The sequence below is a fragment of the Leiobunum rupestre genome, chromosome 1, assembly GCF_980474605.1.
Source record: "Leiobunum rupestre chromosome 1, qqLeiRupe1.1.hap1, whole genome shotgun sequence".
Taxonomy (NCBI): domain Eukaryota; kingdom Metazoa; phylum Arthropoda; class Arachnida; order Opiliones; family Sclerosomatidae; genus Leiobunum; species Leiobunum rupestre.
Window position 1 is genome coordinate 65,219,738 of NC_143384.1, and position 16,387 is coordinate 65,236,124.

General features: G+C 42.3%; 23 non-coding genes across 23 annotated transcripts; 5 read left to right on the forward strand and 18 right to left on the reverse strand.

The window, feature by feature from the left end:
• Positions 1 to 73: 73 nt before the first annotated feature.
• Positions 74 to 372, reverse strand: LOC149965265 (signal recognition particle RNA). The gene has a single exon (XR_016473622.1).
• Positions 373 to 1,013: 641 nt separating this feature from the next.
• Positions 1,014 to 1,312, reverse strand: LOC149965266 (signal recognition particle RNA). The gene has a single exon (XR_016474742.1).
• A 641-nt stretch (positions 1,313 to 1,953) lies between these two features.
• LOC149965267 (signal recognition particle RNA) lies at positions 1,954 to 2,252 on the reverse strand. The gene has a single exon (XR_016473625.1).
• Positions 2,253 to 2,893: 641 nt separating this feature from the next.
• Positions 2,894 to 3,192, reverse strand: LOC149965268 (signal recognition particle RNA). The gene has a single exon (XR_016473626.1).
• Positions 3,193 to 3,833: 641 nt separating this feature from the next.
• Positions 3,834 to 4,132, reverse strand: LOC149965269 (signal recognition particle RNA). Its single transcript, XR_016473627.1, has one exon.
• Positions 4,133 to 4,773: 641 nt separating this feature from the next.
• LOC149965270 (signal recognition particle RNA) lies at positions 4,774 to 5,072 on the reverse strand. The gene has a single exon (XR_016473628.1).
• A 641-nt stretch (positions 5,073 to 5,713) lies between these two features.
• On the reverse strand, positions 5,714 to 6,012 carry LOC149965271 (signal recognition particle RNA). Its single transcript, XR_016473629.1, has one exon.
• A 641-nt stretch (positions 6,013 to 6,653) lies between these two features.
• Positions 6,654 to 6,952, reverse strand: LOC149965272 (signal recognition particle RNA). Its single transcript, XR_016473630.1, has one exon.
• A 641-nt stretch (positions 6,953 to 7,593) lies between these two features.
• LOC149965273 (signal recognition particle RNA) lies at positions 7,594 to 7,892 on the reverse strand. The gene has a single exon (XR_016473631.1).
• A 641-nt stretch (positions 7,893 to 8,533) lies between these two features.
• Positions 8,534 to 8,832, reverse strand: LOC149965274 (signal recognition particle RNA). The gene has a single exon (XR_016473632.1).
• A 641-nt stretch (positions 8,833 to 9,473) lies between these two features.
• On the reverse strand, positions 9,474 to 9,772 carry LOC149965275 (signal recognition particle RNA). Its single transcript, XR_016473633.1, has one exon.
• Positions 9,773 to 10,413: 641 nt separating this feature from the next.
• On the reverse strand, positions 10,414 to 10,712 carry LOC149965276 (signal recognition particle RNA). The gene has a single exon (XR_016473599.1).
• Positions 10,713 to 10,848: 136 nt separating this feature from the next.
• TRNAK-UUU (transfer RNA lysine (anticodon UUU)) lies at positions 10,849 to 10,921 on the forward strand. The gene has a single exon. It is a non-coding gene; the product is annotated as a tRNA-Lys (tRNA).
• Positions 10,922 to 11,352: 431 nt separating this feature from the next.
• On the reverse strand, positions 11,353 to 11,651 carry LOC149965278 (signal recognition particle RNA). Its single transcript, XR_016473823.1, has one exon.
• Positions 11,652 to 11,787: 136 nt separating this feature from the next.
• Positions 11,788 to 11,860, forward strand: TRNAK-UUU (transfer RNA lysine (anticodon UUU)). The gene has a single exon. It is a non-coding gene; the product is annotated as a tRNA-Lys (tRNA).
• A 431-nt stretch (positions 11,861 to 12,291) lies between these two features.
• LOC149965280 (signal recognition particle RNA) lies at positions 12,292 to 12,590 on the reverse strand. Its single transcript, XR_016473563.1, has one exon.
• A 640-nt stretch (positions 12,591 to 13,230) lies between these two features.
• LOC149965281 (signal recognition particle RNA) lies at positions 13,231 to 13,529 on the reverse strand. The gene has a single exon (XR_016474165.1).
• A 136-nt stretch (positions 13,530 to 13,665) lies between these two features.
• On the forward strand, positions 13,666 to 13,738 carry TRNAK-UUU (transfer RNA lysine (anticodon UUU)). Its single transcript has one exon. It is a non-coding gene; the product is annotated as a tRNA-Lys (tRNA).
• Positions 13,739 to 14,169: 431 nt separating this feature from the next.
• Positions 14,170 to 14,468, reverse strand: LOC149965283 (signal recognition particle RNA). The gene has a single exon (XR_016473634.1).
• Positions 14,469 to 14,604: 136 nt separating this feature from the next.
• TRNAK-UUU (transfer RNA lysine (anticodon UUU)) lies at positions 14,605 to 14,677 on the forward strand. Its single transcript has one exon. It is a non-coding gene; the product is annotated as a tRNA-Lys (tRNA).
• Positions 14,678 to 15,108: 431 nt separating this feature from the next.
• LOC149965285 (signal recognition particle RNA) lies at positions 15,109 to 15,407 on the reverse strand. The gene has a single exon (XR_016473635.1).
• Positions 15,408 to 15,543: 136 nt separating this feature from the next.
• TRNAK-UUU (transfer RNA lysine (anticodon UUU)) lies at positions 15,544 to 15,616 on the forward strand. Its single transcript has one exon. It is a non-coding gene; the product is annotated as a tRNA-Lys (tRNA).
• Positions 15,617 to 16,047: 431 nt separating this feature from the next.
• Positions 16,048 to 16,346, reverse strand: LOC149965287 (signal recognition particle RNA). The gene has a single exon (XR_016473565.1).
• Between the last annotated feature and the right edge of the window lie 41 nt (positions 16,347 to 16,387).

A 16,387-nucleotide genomic window follows, 5' to 3' on the forward strand; every position in this document is an offset into this window, starting at 1 on the left:
TGTTTTCAAAAAATATTCCCGTTTTTTTCTTTTTCATAGCAACTCTTTTTCATCTTAGTTTAAACAAAAGCGAAAAGAATCGAGTTTGACTTTCTTGGGTGGTCTGATAATCAAACCCTGCTCTTAAACGCAACCCTACGACGGTTTTCCGCGGGTACTTTTGCTTGCTGCATTTCTGCCCTAAGCCGCTACGTACCTCGTTAAGAAACCTGGTTCACTTCGAGCTCCCCCGAGCGCACCATATTGACGGTAAACTTCGAGCGGACGTTAAATCTCCACAGCGTGATGATCATCAGAGTCTCCACCCTCACACCATCCTCGAATTCCGACTTCCAAGACGCTGGATTACAAGAGGACGCCACTCCTCCCAGTCAACGACGCTTCTCGAGTTGCGACCTTTCAATCGTTAGAACGTCCCTAACGAAATATGGTTAAAATGTTATATTAACTGGAGAGAATAAATGTCTCGTCCATTACCACATTTTTCATGACGATAGAATACGGCAGAGCCAGGATAACTCAGTCGGTAGAGCGTTAGGCTTTTAACCTAACGGTCCTGGGTTCGAGCCCCAGTTCGGGCGGGTAAATGTAGCGATTTTTTATTCGTTGTCAGTTTTATAACTAACGGCAATGTAACGTCTTTTCCGCTTTGAGAAACGCTCAATTTGCTTAGTCTGGATAACCTTAAACAAATCATTTAACGGTCCGGGGTAGAGCCGCAGCTTGAAAGGCGTTCCTTTAATTTGAACTTAAGAAACGTTCGGCCGATCTGATTAAGGATATATTCGTGACCTTGAAAAAAAAACGGAAGTTATGTAATTCGAAATCCAAAAATTAAACTATTTACCGACGTTCGTCTGGCATTGATAAAGATGACAATTGGTCACTGTCACCAACATTATTTATCGTCGGCGATAATGGAATTTTTAAAAAAAAGTTTTGTTTTCAAAAAATATTCCCGTTTTTTTCTTTTTCATAGCAACTCTTTTTCATCTTAGTTTAAACAAAAGCGAAAAGAATCGAGTTTGACTTTCTTGGGTGGTCTGATAATCAAACCCTGCTCTTAAACGCAACCCTACGACGGTTTTCCGCGGGTACTTTTGCTTGCTGCATTTCTGCCCTAAGCCGCTACGTACCTCGTTAAGAAACCTGGTTCACTTCGAGCTCCCCCGAGCGCACCATATTGACGGTAAACTTCGAGCGGACGTTAAATCTCCACAGCGTGATGATCATCAGAGTCTCCACCCTCACACCATCCTCGAATTCCGACTTCCAAGACGCTGGATTACAATAGGACGCCACTCCTCCCAGTCAACGACGCTTCTCGAGTTGCGACCTTTCAATCGTTAGAACGTCCCTAACGAAATATGGTTAAAATGTTATATTAACTGGAGAGAATAAATGTCTCGTCCATTACCACATTTTTCATGACGATAGAATGCGGCAGAGCCAGGATAACTCAGTCGGTAGAGCGTTAGGCTTTTAACCTAACGGTCCTGGGTTCGAGCCCCAGTTCGGGCGGGTAAATGTAGCGATTTTTTATTCGTTGTCAGTTTTATAACTAACGGCAATGTAACGTCTTTTCCGCTTTGAGAAACGCTCAATTTGCTTAGTCTGGATAACCTTAAACAAATCATTTAACGGTCCGGGGTAGAGCCGCAGCTTGAAAGGCGTTCCTTTAATTTGAACTTAAGAAACGTTCGGCCGATCTGATTAAGGATATATTCGTGACCTTGAAAAAAAAACGGAAGTTATGTAATTCGAAATCCAAAAATTAAACTATTTACCGACGTTCGTCTGGCATTGATAGAGATGACAATTGGTCACTGTCACCAACATTATTTATCGTCGGCGATAATGGAATTTTTAAAAATAAGTTTTGTTTTCAAAAAATATTCCCGTTTTTTTCTTTTTCATAGCAACTCTTTTTCATCTTAGTTTAAACAAAAGCCAAAAGAATCGAGTTTGACTTTCTTGGGTGGTCTGATAATCAAACCCTGCTCTTAAACGCAACCCTACGACGGTTTTCCGCGGGTACTTTTGCTTGCTGCATTTCTGCCCTAAGCCGCTACGTACCTCGTTAAGAAACCTGGTTCACTTCGAGCTCCCCCGAGCGCACCATATTGACGGTAAACTTCGAGCGGACGTTAAATCTCCACAGCGTGATGATCATCAGAGTCTCCACCCTCACACCATCCTCGAATTCCGACTTCCAAGACGCTGGATTACAAGAGGACGCCACTCCTCCCAGTCAACGACGCTTCTCGAGTTGCGACCTTTCAATCGTTAGAACGTCCCTAACGAAATATGGTTAAAATGTTATATTAACTGGAGAGAATAAATGTCTCGTCCATTACCACATTTTTCATGACGATAGAATACGGCAGAGCCAGGATAACTCAGTCGGTAGAGCGTTAGGCTTTTAACCTAACGGTACTGGGTTCGAGCCCCAGTTCGGGCGGGTAAATGTAGCGATTTTTTATTCGTTGTCAGTTTTATAACTAACGGCAATGTAACGTCTTTTCCGCTTTGAGAAACGCTCAATTTGCTTAGTCTGGATAACCTTAAACAAATCATTTAACGGTCCGGGGTAGAGCCGCAGCTTGAAAGCCGTTCCTTTAATTTGAACTTAAGAAACGTTCGGCCGATCTGATTAAGGATATATTCGTGACCTTGAAAAAAAAACGGAAGTTATGTAATTCGAAATCCAAAAATTAAACTATTTACCGACGTTCGTCTGGCATTGATAGAGATGACAATTGGTCACTGTCACCAACATTATTTATCGTCGGCGATAATGGAATTTTTAAAAAAAAGTTTTGTTTTCAAAAAATATTCCCGTTTTTTTCTTTTTCATAGCAACTCTTTTTCATCTTAGTTTAAACAAAAGCCAAAAGAATCGAGTTTGACTTTCTTGGGTGGTCTGATAATCAAACCCTGCTCTTAAACGCAACCCTACGACGGTTTTCCGCGGGTACTTTTGCTTGCTGCATTTCTGCCCTAAGCCGCTACGTACCTCGTTAAGAAACCTGGTTCACTTCGAGCTCCCCCGAGCGCACCATATTGACGGTAAACTTCGAGCGGACGTTAAATCTCCACAGCGTGATGATCATCAGAGTCTCCACCCTCACACCATCCTCGAATTCCGACTTCCAAGACGCTGGATTACAAGAGGACGCCACTCCTCCCAGTCAGCGACGCTTCTCGAGTTGCGACCTTTCAATCGTTAGAACGTCCCTAACGAAATATGGTTAAAATGTTATATTAACTGGAGAGAATAAATGTCTCGTCCATTACCACATTTTTCATGACGATAGAATACGGAAGAGCCAGGATAACTCAGTCGGTAGAGCGTTAGGCTTTTAACCTAACGGTCCTGGGTTCGAGCCCCAGTTCGGGCGGGTAAATGTAGCGATTTTTTATTCGTTGTCAGTTTTATAACTAACGGCAATGTAACGTCTTTTCCGCTTTGAGAAACGCTCAATTTGCTTAGTCTGGATAACCTTAAACAAATCATTTAACGGTCCGGGGTAGAGCCGCAGCTTGAAAGGCGTTCCTTTAATTTGAACTTAAGAAACGTTCGGCCGATCTGATTAAGGATATATTCGTGACCTTGAAAAAAAAACGGAAGTTATGTAATTCGAAATCCAAAAATTAAACTATTTACCGACGTTCGTCTGGCATTGATAAAGATGACAATTGGTCACTGTCACCAACATTATTTATCGTCGGCGATAATGGAATTTTTAAAAAAAAGTTTTGTTTTCAAAAAATATTCCCGTTTTTTTCTTTTTCATAGCAACTCTTTTTCATCTTAGTTTAAACAAAAGCCAAAAGAATCGAGTTTGACTTTCTTGGGTGGTCTGATAATCAAACCCTGCTCTTAAACGCAACCCTACGACGGTTTTCCGCGGGTACTTTTGCTTGCTGCATTTCTGCCCTAAGCCGCTACGTACCTCGTTAAGAAACCTGGTTCACTTCGAGCTCCCCCGAGCGCACCATATTGACGGTAAACTTCGAGCGGACGTTAAATCTCCACAGCGTGATGATCATCAGAGTCTCCACCCTCACACCATCCTCGAATTCCGACTTCCAAGACGCTGGATTACAAGAGGACGCCACTCCTCCCAGTCAACGACGCTTCTCGAGTTGCGACCTTTCAATCGTTAGAACGTCCCTAACGAAATATGGTTAAAATGTTATATTAACTGGAGAGAATAAATGTCTCGTCCATTACCACATTTTTCATGACGATAGAATACGGCAGAGCCAGGATAACTCAGTCGGTAGAGCGTTAGGCTTTTAACCTAACGGTACTGGGTTCGAGCCCCAGTTCGGGCGGGTAAATGTAGCGATTTTTTATTCGTTGTCAGTTTTATAACTAACGGCAATGTAACGTCTTTTCCGCTTTGAGAAACGCTCAATTTGCTTAGTCTGGATAACCTTAAACAAATCATTTAACGGTCCGGGGTAGAGCCGCAGCTTGAAAGCCGTTCCTTTAATTTGAACTTAAGAAACGTTCGGCCGATCTGATTAAGGATATATTCGTGACCTTGAAAAAAAAACGGAAGTTATGTAATTCGAAATCCAAAAATTAAACTATTTACCGACGTTCGTCTGGCATTGATAGAGATGACAATTGGTCACTGTCACCAACATTATTTATCGTCGGCGATAATGGAATTTTTAAAAAAAAGTTTTGTTTTCAAAAAATATTCCCGTTTTTTTCTTTTTCATAGCAACTCTTTTTCATCTTAGTTTAAACAAAAGCGAAAAGAATCGAGTTTGACTTTCTTGGGTGGTCTGATAATCAAACCCTGCTCTTAAACGCAACCCTACGACGGTTTTCCGCGGGTACTTTTGCTTGCTGCATTTCTGCCCTAAGCCGCTACGTACCTCGTTAAGAAACCTGGTTCACTTCGAGCTCCCCCGAGCGCACCATATTGACGGTAAACTTCGAGCGGACGTTAAATCTCCACAGCGTGATGATCATCAGAGTCTCCACCCTCACACCATCCTCGAATTCCGACTTCCAAGACGCTGGATTACAAGAGGACGCCACTCCTCCCAGTCAACGACGCTTCTCGAGTTGCGACCTTTCAATCGTTAGAACGTCCCTAACGAAATATGGTTAAAATGTTATATTAACTGGAGAGAATAAATGTCTCGTCCATTACCACATTTTTCATGACGATAGAATACGGCAGAGCCAGGATAACTCAGTCGGTAGAGCGTTAGGCTTTTAACCTAACGGTACTGGGTTCGAGCCCCAGTTCGGGCGGGTAAATGTAGCGATTTTTTATTCGTTGTCAGTTTTATAACTAACGGCAATGTAACGTCTTTTCCGCTTTGAGAAACGCTCAATTTGCTTAGTCTGGATAACCTTAAACAAATCATTTAACGGTCCGGGGTAGAGCCGCAGCTTGAAAGCCGTTCCTTTAATTTGAACTTAAGAAACGTTCGGCCGATCTGATTAAGGATATATTCGTGACCTTGAAAAAAAAACGGAAGTTATGTAATTCGAAATCCAAAAATTAAACTATTTACCGACGTTCGTCTGGCATTGATAGAGATGACAATTGGTCACTGTCACCAACATTATTTATCGTCGGCGATAATGGAATTTTTAAAAAAAAGTTTTGTTTTCAAAAAATATTCCCGTTTTTTTCTTTTTCATAGCAACTCTTTTTCATCTTAGTTTAAACAAAAGCCAAAAGAATCGAGTTTGACTTTCTTGGGTGGTCTGATAATCAAACCCTGCTCTTAAACGCAACCCTACGACGGTTTTCCGCGGGTACTTTTGCTTGCTGCATTTCTGCCCTAAGCCGCTACGTACCTCGTTAAGAAACCTGGTTCACTTCGAGCTCCCCCGAGCGCACCATATTGACGGTAAACTTCGAGCGGACGTTAAATCTCCACAGCGTGATGATCATCAGAGTCTCCACCCTCACACCATCCTCGAATTCCGACTTCCAAGACGCTGGATTACAAGAGGACGCCACTCCTCCCAGTCAGCGACGCTTCTCGAGTTGCGACCTTTCAATCGTTAGAACGTCCCTAACGAAATATGGTTAAAATGTTATATTAACTGGAGAGAATAAATGTCTCGTCCATTACCACATTTTTCATGACGATAGAATACGGAAGAGCCAGGATAACTCAGTCGGTAGAGCGTTAGGCTTTTAACCTAACGGTCCTGGGTTCGAGCCCCAGTTCGGGCGGGTAAATGTAGCGATTTTTTATTCGTTGTCAGTTTTATAACTAACGGCAATGTAACGTCTTTTCCGCTTTGAGAAACGCTCAATTTGCTTAGTCTGGATAACCTTAAACAAATCATTTAACGGTCCGGGGTAGAGCCGCAGCTTGAAAGGCGTTCCTTTAATTTGAACTTAAGAAACGTTCGGCCGATCTGATTAAGGATATATTCGTGACCTTGAAAAAAAAACGGAAGTTATGTAATTCGAAATCCAAAAATTAAACTATTTACCGACGTTCGTCTGGCATTGATAAAGATGACAATTGGTCACTGTCACCAACATTATTTATCGTCGGCGATAATGGAATTTTTAAAAAAAAGTTTTGTTTTCAAAAAATATTCCCGTTTTTTTCTTTTTCATAGCAACTCTTTTTCATCTTAGTTTAAACAAAAGCCAAAAGAATCGAGTTTGACTTTCTTGGGTGGTCTGATAATCAAACCCTGCTCTTAAACGCAACCCTACGACGGTTTTCCGCGGGTACTTTTGCTTGCTGCATTTCTGCCCTAAGCCGCTACGTACCTCGTTAAGAAACCTGGTTCACTTCGAGCTCCCCCGAGCGCACCATATTGACGGTAAACTTCGAGCGGACGTTAAATCTCCACAGCGTGATGATCATCAGAGTCTCCACCCTCACACCATCCTCGAATTCCGACTTCCAAGACGCTGGATTACAAGAGGACGCCACTCCTCCCAGTCAACGACGCTTCTCGAGTTGCGACCTTTCAATCGTTAGAACGTCCCTAACGAAATATGGTTAAAATGTTATATTAACTGGAGAGAATAAATGTCTCGTCCATTACCACATTTTTCATGACGATAGAATACGGCAGAGCCAGGATAACTCAGTCGGTAGAGCGTTAGGCTTTTAACCTAACGGTCCTGGGTTCGAGCCCCAGTTCGGGCGGGTAAATGTAGCGATTTTTTATTCGTTGTCAGTTTTATAACTAACGGCAATGTAACGTCTTTTCCGCTTTGAGAAACGCTCAATTTGCTTAGTCTGGATAACCTTAAACAAATCATTTAACGGTCCGGGGTAGAGCCGCAGCTTGAAAGGCGTTCCTTTAATTTGAACTTAAGAAACGTTCGGCCGATCTGATTAAGGATATATTCGTGACCTTGAAAAAAAAACGGAAGTTATGTAATTCGAAATCCAAAAATTAAACTATTTACCGACGTTCGTCTGGCATTGATAAAGATGACAATTGGTCACTGTCACCAACATTATTTATCGTCGGCGATAATGGAATTTTTAAAAAAAAGTTTTGTTTTCAAAAAATATTCCCGTTTTTTTCTTTTTCATAGCAACTCTTTTTCATCTTAGTTTAAACAAAAGCCAAAAGAATCGAGTTTGACTTTCTTGGGTGGTCTGATAATCAAACCCTGCTCTTAAACGCAACCCTACGACGGTTTTCCGCGGGTACTTTTGCTTGCTGCATTTCTGCCCTAAGCCGCTACGTACCTCGTTAAGAAACCTGGTTCACTTCGAGCTCCCCCGAGCGCACCATATTGACGGTAAACTTCGAGCGGACGTTAAATCTCCACAGCGTGATGATCATCAGAGTCTCCACCCTCACACCATCCTCGAATTCCGACTTCCAAGACGCTGGATTACAAGAGGACGCCACTCCTCCCAGTCAACGACGCTTCTCGAGTTGCGACCTTTCAATCGTTAGAACGTCCCTATCGAAATATGGTTAAAATGTTATATTAACTGGAGAGAATAAATGTCTCGTCCATTACCACATTTTTCATGACGATAGAATACGGCAGAGCCAGGATAACTCAGTCGGTAGAGCGTTAGGCTTTTAACCTAACGGTCCTGGGTTCGAGCCCCAGTTCGGGCGGGTAAATGTAGCGATTTTTTATTCGTTGTCAGTTTTATAACTAACGGCAATGTAACGTCTTTTCCGCTTTGAGAAACGCTCAATTTGCTTAGTCTGGATAACCTTAAACAAATCATTTAACGGTCCGGGGTAGAGCCGCAGCTTGAAAGCCGTTCCTTTAATTTGAACTTAAGAAACGTTCGGCCGATCTGATTAAGGATATATTCGTGACCTTGAAAAAAAAACGGAAGTTATGTAATTCGAAATCCAAAAATTAAACTATTTACCGACGTTCGTCTGGCATTGATAGAGATGACAATTGGTCACTGTCACCAACATTATTTATCGTCGGCGATAATGGAATTTTTTAAAAAAAGTTTTGTTTTCAAAAAATATTCCCGTTTTTTTCTTTTTCATAGCAACTCTTTTTCATCTTAGTTTAAACAAAAGCCAAAAGAATCGAGTTTGACTTTCTTGGGTGGTCTGATAATCAAACCCTGCTCTTAAACGCAACCCTACGACGGTTTTCCGCGGGTACTTTTGCTTGCTGCATTTCTGCCCTAAGCCGCTACGTACCTCGTTAAGAAACCTGGTTCACTTCGAGCTCCCCCGAGCGCACCATATTGACGGTAAACTTCGAGCGGACGTTAAATCTCCACAGCGTGATGATCATCAGAGTCTCCACCCTCACACCATCCTCGAATTCCGACTTCCAAGACGCTGGATTACAAGAGGACGCCACTCCTCCCAGTCAACGACGCTTCTCGAGTTGCGACCTTTCAATCGTTAGAACGTCCCTAACGAAATATGGTTAAAATGTTATATTAACTGGAGAGAATAAATGTCTCGTCCATTACCACATTTTTCATGACGATAGAATACGGAAGAGCCAGGATAACTCAGTCGGTAGAGCGTTAGGCTTTTAACCTAACGGTCCTGGGTTCGAGCCCCAGTTCGGGCGGGTAAATGTAGCGATTTTTTATTCGTTGTCAGTTTTATAACTAACGGCAATGTAACGTCTTTTCCGCTTTGAGAAACGCTCAATTTGCTTAGTCTGGATAACCTTAAACAAATCATTTAACGGTCCGGGGTAGAGCCGCAGCTTGAAAGGCGTTCCTTTAATTTGAACTTAAGAAACGTTCGGCCGATCTGATTAAGGATATATTCGTGACCTTGAAAAAAAAACGGAAGTTATGTAATTCGAAATCCAAAAATTAAACTATTTACCGACATTCGTCTGGCATTGATAAAGATGACAATTGGTCACTGTCACCAACATTATTTATCGTCGGCGATGATGGAATTTTTAAAAAAAAGTTTTGTTTTCAAAAAATATTCCCGTTTTTTTCTTTTTCATAGCAACTCTTTTTCATCTTAGTTTAAACAAAAGCCAAAAGAATCGAGTTTGACTTTCTTGGGTGGTCTGATAATCAAACCCTGCTCTTAAACGCAACCCTACGACGGTTTTCCGCGGGTACTTTTGCTTGCTGCATTTCTGCCCTAAGCCGCTACGTACCTCGTTAAGAAACCTGGTTCACTTCGAGCTCCCCCGAGCGCACCATATTGACGGTAAACTTCGAGCGGACGTTAAATCTCCACAGCGTGATGATCATCAGAGTCTCCACCCTCACACCATCCTCGAATTCCGACTTCCAAGACGCTGGATTACAAGAGGACGCCACTCCTCCCAGTCAACGACGCTTCTCGAGTTGCGACCTTTCAATCGTTAGAACGTCCCTAACGAAATATGGTTAAAATGTTATATTAACTGGAGAGAATAAATGTCTCGTCCATTACCACATTTTTCATGACGATAGAATACGGCAGAGCCAGGATAACTCAGTCGGTAGAGCGTTAGGCTTTTAACCTAACGGTCCTGGGTTCGAGCCCCAGTTCGGGCGGGTAAATGTAGCGATTTTTTATTCGTTGTCAGTTTTATAACTAACGGCAATGTAACGTCTTTTCCGCTTTGAGAAACGCTCAATTTGCTTAGTCTGGATAACCTTAAACAAATCATTTAACGGTCCGGGGTAGAGCCGCAGCTTGAAAGGCGTTCCTTTAATTTGAACTTAAGAAACGTTCGGCCGATCTGATTAAGGATATATTCGTGACCTTGAAAAAAAAACGGAAGTTATGTAATTCGAAATCCAAAAATTAAACTATTTACCGACGTTCGTCTGGCATTGATAGAGATGACAATTGGTCACTGTCACCAACATTATTTATCGTCGGCGATAATGGAATTTTTAAAAAAAAGTTTTGTTTTCAAAAAATATTCCCGTTTTTTTCTTTTTCATAGCAACTCTTTTTCATGTTAGATTAAACAAAAGCCAAAAGAATCGAGTTTGACTTTCTTGGGTGGTCTGATAATCAAACCCTGCTCTTAAACGCAACCCTACGACGGTTTTCCGCGGGTACTTTTGCTTGCTGCATTTCTGCCCTAAGCCGCTACGTACCTCGTTAAGAAACCTGGTTCAGTTCGAGCTCCCCCGAGCGCACCATATTGACGGTAAACTTCGTGCGGACGTTAAATCTCCACAGCGTGATGATCATCAGAGTCTCCACCCTCACACCATCCTCGAATTCCGACTTCCAAGACGCTGGATTACAAGAGGACGCCACTCCTCCCAGTCAACGACGCTTCTCGAGTTGCGACCTTTCAATCGTTAGAACGTCCCTAACGAAATATGGTTAAAATGTTATATTAACTGGAGAGAATAAATGTCCCGTCCATTACCACATTTTTCATGAAGATAGAATACGGCAGAGCCCGGATAGCTCAGTCGGTAGAGCGTTAGGCTTTTAACCTAACGGTCCTGGGTTCGAGCCCCAGTTCGGGCGGGTAAATGTAGCGATTTTTTATTCGTTGCCGGTTTTATAACTAATGGCAATGTAACGTCTTTTCCGCTTTGAGAAACGCTCAATTTGCTTAGTCTGGAGAACCTTAAACAAATCATTTAACGGTCCGGGGTAGAGCCGCAGCTTGAAAGTCGTTCCTTTAATTTGAACTTAAGAAACGTTCGACCGATCTGATTAAGGATTTATTCGTGACCTTGGAAAAAAACGGAACTTATGTAATTCGAAATCCAAAAATTAAACTATTTACCGACGTTCGTCTGGCATTGATAGAGATGACAATTGGTCACTGTCACCAACATTATTTATCGTCGGCGATAATGGAATTTTTAAAAAAAAGTTTTGTTTTCAAAAAATATTCCCGTTTTTTTCTTTTTCATAGCAACTCTTTTTCATGTTAGTTTAAACAAAAGCCAAAAGAATCGAGTTTGACTTTCTTGGGTGGTCTGATAATCAGACCCTGCTCTTAAACGCAACCCTATGACGGTTTTCCGCGGGTACTTTTGCTTGCTGCATTTCTGCCCTAAGCCGCTACGTACCTCGTTAAGAAACCTGGTTCACTTCGAGCTCCCCCGAGCGCACCATATTGACGGTAAACTTCGTGCGGACGTTAAATCTCCACAGCGTGATGATCATCAGAGTCTCCACCCTCACACCATCCTCGAATTCCGACTTCCAAGACGCTGGATTACAAGAGGACGCCACTCCTCCCAGTCAACGACGCTTCTCGAGTTGCGACCTTTCAATCGTTAGAACGTCCCTAACGAAATATGGTTAAAATGTTATATTAACTGGAGAGAGTAAATGTCCCGTCCATTACCACATTTTTCATGAAGATAGAATACGGCAGAGCCCGGATAGCTCAGTCGGTAGAGCGTTAGGCTTTTAACCTAACGGTCCTGGGTTCGAGCCCCATTTCGGGCGTGTAAATGTAGCGATTTTTTATTGGTTGCCGGTTTTATAACTAACGGAAATGTAACGTCTTTTCCGCTTTGAGAAACGCTCAATTTGCTTAGTCTGGAGAACCTTAAGCAAATCATTTAACGGTCCGGGGTAGAGCCGCAGCTTGAAAGTCGTTCCTTTAATTTGAACTTAAGAAACGTTCGACCGATCTGATTAAGGATTTATTCGTGACCTTGGAAAAAAACGGAACTTATGTAATTCGAAATCCAAAAATTAAACTATTTACCGACGTTCGTCTGGCATTGATAGAGATGACAATTGGTCACTGTCACCAACATTATTTATCGTCGGCGATAATGGAATTTTTAAAAAAAAGTTTTGTTTTCAAAAAATATTCCCGTTTTTTTCTTTTTCATAGCAACTCTTTTTCATGTTAGTTTAAACAAAAGCCAAAAGAATCGAGTTTGACTTTCTTGGGTGGTCTGATAATCAGACCCTGCTCTTAAACGCAACCCTATGACGGTTTTCCGCGGGTACTTTTGCTTGCTGCATTTCTGCCCTAAGCCGGTACGTACCTCGTTAAGAAACCTGGTTCACTCCGAGCTCCCCCGAGCGCACCATATTGACGGTAAACTTCGTGCGGACGTTAAATCTCCACAGCGTGATGATCATCAGAGTCTCCACCCTCATACCATCCTCGAATTCCGACTTCCAAGACGCTGGATTACAAGAGGACGCCACTCCTCCCAGTCAACGACGCTTCTCGAGTTGCGACCTTTCAATCGTTAGAACGTCCCTAACGAAATATGGTTAAAATGTTATATTAACTGGAGAGAATAAATGTCCCGTCCATTACCACATTTTTCATGAAGATAGAATACGGCAGAGCCCGGATAGCTCTTTCGGTAGAGCGTTAGGCTTTTAACCTAACGGTCCTGGGTTCGAGCCCCAGTTCGGGCGGGAAAATGTAGCGATTTTTTATTCGTTGCCGGTTTTATAACTAACGGCAATGTAACGTCTTTTCCGCTTTGAGAAACGCTCAATTTGCTTAGTCTGGAGAACCTTAAACAAATCATTTAACGGTCCGGGGTAGAGCCGCAGCTTGAAAGTCGTTCCTTTAATTTGAACTTAAGAAACGTTCGACCGATCTAATTAAGGATTTATTCGTGACCTTGGAAAAAAACGGAACTTATGTAATTCGAAATCCAAAAATTAAACTATTTACCGACGTTCGTCTGGCATTGATAGAGATGACAATTGGTCACTGTCACCAACATTATTTATCGTCGGCGATAATGGAATTTTTAAAAAAAAGTTTTGTTTTCAAAAAATATTCCCGTTTTTTTCTTTTTCATAGCAACTCTTTTTCATGTTAGTTTAAACAAAAGCCAAAAGAATCGAGTTTGACTTTCTTGGGTGGTCTGATAATCAGACCCTGCTCTTAAACGCAACCCTATGACGGTTTTCCGCGGGTACTTTTGCTTGCTGCATTTCTGCCCTAAGCCGCTACGTACCTCGTTAAGAAACCTGGTTCACTTCGAGCTCCCCCGAGCGCACCATATTGACGGTAAACTTCGAGCGGACGTTAAATCTCCACAGCGTGATGATCATCAGAGTCTCCACCCTCACACCATCCTCGAATTCCGACTTCCAAGACGCTGGATTACAAGAGGACGCCACTCCTCCCAGTCAACGACGCTTCTCGAGTTGCGACCTTTCAATCGTTAGAACGTCCCTAACGAAATATGGTTAAAATGTTATATTAACTGGAGAGAATAAATGTCCCGTCCATTACCACATTTTTCATGAAGATAGAATACGGCAGAGCCCGGATAGCTCAGTCGGTAGAGCGTTAGGCTTTTAACCTAACGGTCCTGGGTTCGAGCCCCACTTCGGGCGGGTAAATGTAGCGATTTCTTATTCGTTGTCAGTTTTATAACTAACGGCAATGTAACGTCTTTTCCGCTTTGAGAAACGCTCAATTTGCTTAGTCTGGAGAACCTTAAACAAATCATTTAACGGTCCGGGGTAGAGCCGCAGCTTGAAAGCCGTTCCTTTAATTTGAACTTAAGAAACGTTCGGCCGATCTGATTAAGGATATATTCGTGACCTTGAAAAAAAACGGAAGTTATGTAATTCGAAATCCAAAAATTAAACTATTTATCGACGTTCGTCTGGCATTGATAGAGATGACAATTGGTCACTGTCACCAACATTATTTATCGTCGGCGATAATGGAATTTTTAAAAAAAAGTTTTGTTTTCAAAAAATATTCCCGTTTTTTTCTTTTTCATAGCAACTCTTTTTCATGTTAGTTTAAACAAAAGCCAAAAGAATCGAGTTTGACTTTCTTGGGTGGTCTGATAATCAAACCCTGCTCTTAAACGCAACCCTACGACGGTTTTCCGCGGGTACTTTTGCTTGCTGCATTTCTGCCCTAAGCCGCTACGTACCTCGTTAAGAAACCTGGTTCACTTCGAGCTCCCCCGAGCGCACCATATTGACGGTAAACTTCGAGCGGACGTTAAATCTCCACAGCGTGATGATCATCAGAGTCTCCACCCTCACACCATCCTCGAATTCCGACTTCCAAGACGCTGGATTACAAGAGGACGCCACTCCTCCCAGTCAACGACGCTTCTCGAGTTGCGACCTTTCAATCGTTAGAACGTCCCTAACGAAATATGGTTAAAATGTTATATTAACTGGAGAGAATAAATGTTCCGTCCATTACCACATTTTTCATGAAGATAAAATACGGCAGAGCCCGGATAGCTCAGTCGGTAGAGCGTTAGGCTTTTAACCTAACGGTCCTGGGTTCGAGCCCCAGTTCGGGCGGGTAAATGTAGCGATTTCTTATTCGTTGTCAGTTTTATAACTAACGGCAATGTAACGTCTTTTCCGCTTTGAGAAACGCTCAATTTGCTTAGTCTGGAGAACCTTAAACAAATCATTTAACGGTCCGGGGTAGAGCCGCAGCTTGAAAGCCGTTCCTTTAATTTGAACTTAAGAAACGTTCGGCCGATCTGATTAAGGATATATTCGTGACCTTGAAAAAAAACGGAAGTTATGTAATTCGAAATCCAAAAATTAAACTATTTATCGACGTTCGTCTGGCATTGATAGAGATGACAATTGGTCACTGTCACCAACATTATTTATCGTCGGCGATAATGGAATTTTTTAAAAAAAGTTTTGTTTTCAAAAAATATTCCCGTTTTTTTCTTTTTCATAGCAACTCTTTTTCATGTTAGTTTAAACAAAAGCCAAAAGAATCGAGTTTGACTTTCTTGGGTGGTCTGATAATCAAACCCTGCTCTTAAACGCAACCCTACGACGGTTTTCCGCGGGTACTTTTGCTTGCTGCATTTCTGCCCTAAGCCGCTACGTACCTCGTTAAGAAACCTGGTTCACTTCGAGCTCCCCCGAGCGCACCATATTGACGGTAAACTTCGAGCGGACGTTAAATCTCCACAGCGTGATGATCATCAGAGTCTCCACCCTCACACCATCCTCGAATTCCGACTTCCAAGACGCTGGATTACAAGAGGACGCCACTCCTCCCAGTCAACGACGCTTCTCGAGTTGCGACCTTTCAATCGTTAGAACGTCCCTAACGAAATATGGTTAAAATGTTATATTAACTGGAGAGAATAAATGTTCCGTCCATTACCACATTTTTCATGAAGATAAAATACGGCAGAGCCCGGATAGCTCAGTCGGTAGAGCGTTAGGCTTTTAACCTAACGGTCCTGGGTTCGAGCCCCAGTTCGGGCGGGTAAATGTAGCGATTTTTTATTCGTTGTCAGTTTTATATCTAACGGCAATGTAACGTCTTTTCCGCTTTGAGAAACGCTCAATTTGCTTAGTCTGGAGAACCTTAAACAAATCATTTAACGGTCCGGGGTAGAGCCGCAGCTTGAAAGCCGTTCCTTTAATTTGAACTTAAGAAACGTTTGGCCGATCTGATTAAGGATATATTCGTGACCTTGAAAAAAAACGGAAGTTATGTAATTCGAAATCCAAAAATTAAACTATTTACCGACGTTCGTCTGGCATTGATAGAGATGACAATTGGTCACTGTCACCAACATTATTTATCGTCGGCGATAATGGAATTTTTAAAAAAAAGTTTTGTTTTCAAAAAATATTCCCGTTTTTTTCTTTTTCATAGCAACTCTTTTTCATGTTAGTTTAAACAAAAGCCAAAAGAATCGAGTTTGACTTTCTTGGGTGGTCTGATAATCAGACCCTGCTCTTAAACGCAACCCTATGACGGTTTTCCGCGGGTACTTTTGCTTGCTGCATTTCTGCCCTAAGCCGGTACGTACCTCGTTAAGAAACCTGGTTCACTCCGAGCTCCCCCGAGCGCACCATATTGACGGTAAACTTCGTGCGGACGTTAAATCTCCACAGCGTGATGATCATCAGAGTCTCCACCCTCATACCATCCTCGAATTCCGACTTCCAAGACGCTGGATTACAAGAGGACGCCACTCCTCCCAGTCAACGACGCTTCTCGAGTTGCGACCTTTCAATCGTTAGAAC